This window comes from Felis catus, chromosome F2, assembly GCF_018350175.1.
Source record: "Felis catus isolate Fca126 chromosome F2, F.catus_Fca126_mat1.0, whole genome shotgun sequence".
In the NCBI taxonomy this organism is placed as follows: Eukaryota; Metazoa; Chordata; class Mammalia; order Carnivora; family Felidae; genus Felis; species Felis catus.
In genome coordinates this window covers 80,953,340-80,961,232 of record NC_058385.1, presented here as the reverse complement: position 1 = coordinate 80,961,232, position 7,893 = coordinate 80,953,340, and positions in this window count along the sequence as shown.

Genomic DNA, 7,893 nt, shown 5'->3' with positions numbered 1-7,893 from the left:
TTCGCTGGGCAAGCTCTGCCCCCCTGCCCCTGCTTCGGGACGGACATGCAGAGAGGACTGCCCACCCAGCCCTCAGGGGGTTTACAGGCCCGCACCCACGGCAGACATCTCCAGGGCACAGGTCCCCTGCACGGACAGGTGGCATCCCGGCCCTTCTCCGCACTTCACTGAACCCCCAGCCAGCATCGGTCACAGTGGGAACCTGTCTGACATCCCCCAGTGACGTGGAAGGCAGGAAATGGGGCTCCTACCCCAGCCTGGGGTTCTGGAAGGCGGCTTCCCTCCCCAACACACGGGCCCACAGAGCATTTGCTTCTGTGCACGCGCACACAGCCTCAGCCCTGCCAGCAGCAGACGGCACATGACAGAGTGACAGTCACTCAGAGTGGGAATGTCCCTGGAGAGTGAGCCTTGGGGGATCCCAACCTGGGGTGTGGGAGGACCCAGGGAGGGGGTCTAGAGGAGGTGCGATCAGGACACTACGGCAGCAGGGTGTGCCCAGGGTATGGGGGTGCGGTGGAGCCAGAGACTCCTCACGTCCACGAGGAGACGGGCCCCCGCGGGGAAGCGGGTCCAGGGAGGACAGCCACCACACCTCGCTTTGGGGCCACGTGTGGGGCTTGCAGCTGTACGCCCGGCATCACAGCCCCGGGGGCTGAGGCGGGGGGAGGAGGGGTGGGGGGGGAGGCGGCCTCGACAAGGCTCGAAGCCAGGGCAGAGCTGGTGGCACCGGTGTGCCACAGGGAGGGAGAGACACAGGGAGGCACGAGGGGCCCGAGCACACTGTGACGGCTCCGCCCACGCACCCACCCCTCTGCCACTTCTGCCCCTTCCTGTGGCCTTGCAGACACAGCTGTCCCCGAGGAGGCCGTTCCCCGTCAGGAGCCCCAGGCAAGTCTCCCCAAATCCCGCTCGGCCTCAGTTTCCTCATCAGTAAGAGGGTCCTCAAATCACAGAGCAGCAACAGAGAGGGGCTGAGGGGGCGGGGCTTCCAGAATTGCAAAGTTTGTTTGCATACAGAACACACGGCTAGCACAGGTGCCCCGACACACACACACACACACACACACACACACACATGCCTGTGCACACCTGTGTGCCCGTACAGACACACGCCTCCACACTAGCAAGCCCGCCAGCATACACAGGCAGGTGCACTGACACAAGCGAGTTCTTGCACACGGCACTCGGAGCGTTGCACGCTCATCTTTCTCACGCCCCAGTCTCCGCAGGTGTGGCCTCCATCGGGATTAACAGACGTGACACACACACCCCGATTATAAGAAGATAGCGGCCCGGTGCTGCACTTAACTGATGGAGGACAGGCTCCAAGAAAAACAAGGCACATGCAGAAACTCCTCTCCACTGTCCCTTTGATCTGTCCTCTGGATTCTGGTGGGTGAGCCTGCCCTGGAGCCCAGCCCGCACCTGCCCAGGACTCGCTCCGCCACGGGCCCTCCGGCACGGGCCTCCAGAAAAGCCAGGGGAGACCCGACCCTGGTGTGCGAGCTCAGATCTGGGCCTGGGGCTTGGCAAGCACACGCCTCCCCTGCCCCATTCCCAAGCGATAAGTGGCAGTTTTTAGAAAGTGTCAACTTATTCCCAGCTGTTGTTGCCAAAAAAAGGAAAAAAAAAAAAAAAAGAAAGAAAGAAAGAAAGAAAGAAAGAAAGAAAGAAAGAAAGAAAGAAAGAAAAAACCCTCCTTGGTTTCAAGGAAACTCACAACAACTTCAGAAAAACGCGTGAACATGATGAATGTGCTCATTTCCCTGAAGATTCGGCAAAGGCCAGAGGCCCCACGTTTGTCACATGCGGTTGGAGCCCCTGGCAGGGGGCCGGGGCCGGGCCTTGTCCGGGTCTGGCATTGCTCCTTCCCGGGCAACGCCGAGCTTCCTGAAAGGAGCCATCCTTTATTCCCCTTTATTCCCAGGAATAAGGCTCTTGACATAAACGACTCCCGCTAGCAATTAGCCGTGATTAATGTAGAGCTTCACTGCAGAAGTGGAGGAAGTTCACAGTTCCCGGGAGGAGGTGGGCGACAATCGCATATTCATGGATCTGGAACAAATGTACGTTCAAGGGGAGTGGGGGAGGCTCCTTGGGACTTTTTCCAGCCCTAGCTCGGCCTGGGAACCAGCTGAGACGCGGGCGTGGCCCTGACGACCGACCGGACCGGGGTCAGCGGACTGCGGCTCGCCCGTCCACACGGGGGACTCCCCGTCGTCGGACACAGCTGCCCAGAGCCCTGTGGCCAAGACCCGGATGAACCAGACCTGGGCTGAGCATGGACACACACACACACCCCTTCGGCCCCCACGGCGGCTTAACACCGCGCCATCCCCCAGCTTCACAGCCGAGGACGCCAGAGCTCAGAAGGTCAGGGGGCTTGGCCACCGCGCAGGGCCGGCACCGGGAGCCAGGAACCCGCTGGGTCTCTCTCCTCCCGGTCACCGTGGCATTCCTCAGTTTCCCCAACAGAGCGATGGGGGAACGATGGGGCCCCACCTGGTCTGGTGCAGGATGCTCTCCGGCCCCCCCCCCGGCCCCCATCTGTCCCCGAGACTCCTGTCAAGTCCCCCGTGTTGGGGAAAGAAGGGATGCTGGGGCCGGAAGCTCCTCTTCTTAACGTCATTTCGGGGCTCAGTGGTGCTTGGTAATTAAAGGGCCACACAAGAACTCGCCACTCCGGCAACGGCCCAGCCCCGGGGACTGAAACAGACCTCAGCGGGTCCGCCAGGGACAGTCCCCACCCTGCAGAGAAGAACCGGGCTCCGGGACAGGTGTCAGGGGGCCCATTTCTCAGACGAGAAGCCTGAGGGCCACCCAACCCGAAGGGCTCCACGCACCCCTCTCCAGGGTCGTTGAGCCACTCAGCCCGCCTGTTAGCCTGGAGGCCTCCGCCGTGCGGAGAGCACCTCGTCGGCCGGCTCCCATCCGGGCGCGTGGAAGTCCACGCCTCCCCCCGCCCCAGCCCAAACTCGGGCGTCCCGGACTGCTCTCCTCCTCCGCTTCCCGTCCAACCTTCGGGGACCCTGCGCCCACCCACTCCGCTCACCCGGACTCTCCTGGCAGCTCGGCCTCCGCTAGTGCCCGCCCCCAAATCTATTTCAACTCACAGCAGACAAACAATCTTTCTGAGCCTTCCAGACCTTTCTTCCCAACCTTTCCTGCATTGTGAGTCCACACACCCAAGGGGCCCTTTCAGACACTTTCCTGATCTGCCGCAAGAAATTGTCACCCACAGATGACGCGTGCACCTGTCTGTCCTGTGTGCACGCCTGTGCTGCACACACGAGGAGGAAGCCTTCTTCGTCCCCAGGAGGCAGACTGGCGCCGCCCCCCACAAGAAGGCATGTTCTGGGGCTCTTGAGGGGTCCCTCTGCTCCAAACCCACCAGGGGACAAGCCGCTGGGGCCTCGGGACGGTGGGGGAGGCCACCACCCCCAGGACCACCAGTCCCCAGGGCAGAGGGACTCACACTGGCAGGAAACGCTCGAGCCCGGAGGGGACGGATGTCATGGCACCGGGACTCAGGAGCCAGCAACAGTCACCCCGCCATGCAGAGGGGGTGGGGGGAGGGGACCGGGCCCACCCTGGGGAGTTCCGGAAGGCAGGAACCGGAAGCCTTTGGTGAACTATGTGAGCGACCACAGGGAGTTGCTCTGGCCGGCCCACACCCAACACCCCGGCGCCTTGACCTTGACGGTAAGCCCTTCATCCAGGCAGCTGCCTCCAGCCTCCACCAGCCCAGGGCTCATTGTCATTCCAGGCCAGCGCCTTTCCTGAGGCCGAACAGGGGCGTTATCTACCGGGGGAGGGACACGAGTGGGTCCTCACGGCGACTCAATTAATCCTCCATCGGAAATTCTAACACAATCAATTTGGGGAGCCGGCCGACATCATAACACAGTAATTAGGAACAACTTTCAACTCTCGGCTTCCTTTGAAGATTGTAATTGCAATTAATTAAACATCTTCGCTGCTCCTCAGAGTCTGTTCCAGAGGAAACTAGAGCAGAGGCGGGGGGTGGGGGTGCCCCGACCCCTGTTCTCAGCAGCCCAGGAATCAAGCGGGGAGCTGCCTCCCTTAAATATCAAAGGGTGTGTCGCCCCTGTTTCCCTGGGGAAGCCTGAGGTGACTCTGAGGTAGAAGACCCAGCCTGGGGGCTCTGAGCCCCACCCTCCCCCGCAGGCCCCACCTGCACCCAGAACGGGAGGGGGGACCCCGGCCCTCCGCTCAGCAAGGCCGTATTCACACATTCGGAGATTACCAGTTGGGCACCCGTTGTTGCCAACAGGGCCCCAGAAGCAGGGGCTTCCCCGGTGAACCTGACAGGTCACATCCCTGCCCTCCAGGGGGTGTCACCCCAAAGGTGATGCTCACCAACCGCAAGGCTGCTGGAAGTCACCCCGAGCAAGGCAGTGGGAGGAAGGTGTGTCCCCAGGCTCTGTGGGAGAAAGAGCCGGCCATCTCAGCCCCAAGGGCATCAGCAGGACCCTGGACAGAGGAGGGGTGACCACGCTGGGTTAAGACAGGGCACGAGTGACTGTCCACTCTCCCAGTGGACACGGCTGTCCTCTCTCTGTCGGGCTCCCACTGGGCCAGGTGGAGCCCAGGGACCCGACCGAGGAGATCCACACCCCCCACAGCCCGCAAGGAGACCCCATGACCGTGCTCCCCCTCCCAGCTGAGGACCCAAGGCCTCGGGGGAAATGCTGGCCACGGGTCGCGAGTGAAGAGGTGACTCAGTATCCCAGCAAGGTCTGTCGTCCCCAAAGCCTGCCTGTAGCCGCTGCCACCCCAGCGAACACCATGCCCCGTGTCACAGCAGTAGGCCGCTGACACAACAGCCACAACATTCCAGCACAGACCGCCCGGCCTGATTCTCAGAAGAGGGCAGTGTCTTGTGGCAAATCAGTGGGAGGAAGGTGGGGTGACGTGTTGCCACCCAGATCCAGGATCTGGAACCAAAAAGGCGTTTCCTTCCAATCGACAAAAATGACTACGAGTGTCATTCTTAGAATTCTAGCCTCAGCTCCTAAGACTTGAAAGCCAGCCAACTGAGGAGGACAATAAAGCCACACAGGAGAGGCACACTGACCCAGAGGACCGTGCCTAAGGACAGTTAGAGCAATCGGGCCACAAATGTGCTCTGAGCATCCCAGCAGCCAGAGCAAAAAGGGCAAATTGAGGGCTCCATGGCTTTCCCTGTACAATGCAAAGAGGCAGGAGAGCTGAGTCCCCAGAGCAGCTCTCATCTAAGGAACAATGGGCAGGGCGTTGTCCTGATGTCCTCCCAACCCCCAATCCCTGAGCTCCTTGACGCAGGCAGTGTCTTCCCTCCCTGAACGCTCAGCCCCAGAACTGGACCCAGCACTGAGCAGGTGCTCAAAAAACAAATTAGATTCTCAACCCTGCTTTATACCAATGGGCAAACGTTCATTTTTCTGGCCGTGTTTCTCCATGGGAGCAGCATTTCTAACCGGAAGAGAAAAGGTGTGATTTGGCAGAAAACGTCAGCCCTGGTGCTCACACCTCCTGACTGAGTGGACACGGTGGTGGTTCCCCATCTTCCCTGACATCTTCCCCCTACCTAGGCCACCACAGTGTTCCGGGCCTTAATTCTTACAATCCAGCCAGGGTAACCCCACGTGCTGGCCACGGGGATTGGTTCAGGTAATGCAGGTCTGAGCCACTTAATGCATGAATCAAACCTTGAGACCTTGATCCAACCTTACCTGAAGCTCAGTTTATTTCTGGGCCCTCCAGATACATAAGCCAGTTTTGAACCTTTTGTAGTTTTTAAGCCTGTTGGAGCCAGGCCATGGTTTTAACACAGAGCTCTAATAACACATGGGCTTGTGTCCTTGGACAAGCCCTGTCCCCTCTCTAGACCTCAGTGTCCTCATCTGTCTGCTGACCTCAAGGAAGCGCAGAGAGGATGAGGTGACACTGTGCCTGTAAAAGGGACCCGAGAACCCTGTGGCCATGCAGAGACGATGGCTCTTCGTCTGTCCCTGTGGCTCCCTTCCAGCGCACGCGGCTCTGGTCTCGCAGCCCCTTCCTGCAGCCCTTAGACCCTTGAAGCTCTTTTTTCTTGCCCAGCCTTCGCCCACGCTGTCCCCTCTTCCTGGATGGCCCTTCCCCAGACTGCGCAGGCCTGGCTCCTCCCCAGAGTCCACGTGCCTGGCTCCTCCCCCAGAGTGCGCATGCCTGGCTCCTCCCCCAGAGTGCGCATGAGCATGCTTAGCTCCTCCCCATTCTTCCAATCTCCGATCTCCCTAAAATGCCACCTCCTCCAAGAGGCCCTTCCTGACCACCCTGTTTTAAATACCATGTGTCCTATTCATTTTCATCCTAGTACTTCTTGAACGTTTTACTTTTTTTTCTTTTCCAACATGTTTGTTTCTTCACTAGGGGACTCATTTGGGGGTCTTTGTCCTCTAGGGCAATGCCCCTCACACCAGTGGTGGTAAAGGACCAGCGTTTTTATTCCCAATCTGTCCTTGACTAGTACTTTCATAAACTATATGGAAAGTACACTTCTAGGAGATTTTCTACTTGAAACACTAGATAGAAACCTCGCTTTCTTGTTACTACACTCCACCGTCATAAAATTTCTCTGTCGACTTGTTTCAAGAGTTTTTAAATGGTAACTCCATCTCTGCGGTTTAGGGAGAGGGGCAAGCTCACACCCCCCCCCCCAGGGCAGGCTGAACCCCCAGAGTTACCGCCCCAGGAGGCAGGGACACATCCCTGGCTTTCTTGCCCCTGGGGCGGGACAGTGCTGATGCCCCAGAGGGATCCCCAGTCGCCCAGAGTGTTAACTTGCTGGGTATCATGCCTCTTAACTGCTTCTTTCCCTTCTCTGTCACCTCCTCGCTCCCCTCCCTGTGTGTCACCTCTCAAGTAAACTGCACGCGACCCCATGATTCGGGACAGCTTCTGGGTGAACCTAAACAATCAATACATAACATAGGAGATCCAATACCTAATGTCATAATTGCTGTCGCCCTATTGTGAGCCAGATGCATAAATATTACAAAGTAAGTGTTGTGCATCTCAATGAAATGGAAAAGACAAAATCCACAGGCGGAAGGAGGCTGGGGGGGCGGGGGGCGGCAGGGATCTAACAGAACCACCAGTGGAGGAGAGTGAAGCTGGACGCCCCTCTTCCAGAGCCCAGAGACCTCCTTCTCCTCCAGAGGTGAGCATTTCCTGCCACGGGTTCTCCAGCAAACCGAGTGAGGCTCTGGAAAAACCATTCCTGCCCACGACTGGGAAGCTAAAAATAACTCCCAGATCAGAAGAAAGGAGAAAAGAACTCTGATTCCATTGCACTGGAGTAAGAACGCACCCTCCCAGCACACCTGGACTATGCCAACCCCCACAGGAAGAGACCCAGGCCGACCCTCCGTCTGGGCCCCCGTGCAGTGGCTGTGCCCAGCTAACAGTCGGCCCGCAGTAGACAGGCCTCTGCCAGGGCTTGTCACCCACACAGGGACATGCCCCTGGGATGGAGGCCTGCTCACCAGTGGTTGCTCTGGCTCCCAAGAGGCACTGGGGGACATAGTAAGAGGCACCCCCTCTGCCCAGAGCCAACAGGGGAGGACAACAGGGGTGCAGCAGTGGGGACTGTGCCCCCAACCTTCCTGTTTTGGCATCCCTCGGGCCTCTCCCCCACCCGCTCTGTACTCTCTCCTCTGCTGGTGGGGGGGGCTTTCTCTCTGCCCTGCTAACCGGCTGCCTTCTCCTCTCCCAGCTCCCCAGTAGCCGCTCTGTCTTGGAAAACGGAAACTCGGCTGAACTGGACGTCGGATATATGGGGAACCAGATCCCAGATGCTACTTGGGACAGCCAGGACCTCGGTGTCCTGATCTGTGGGATGGGCAC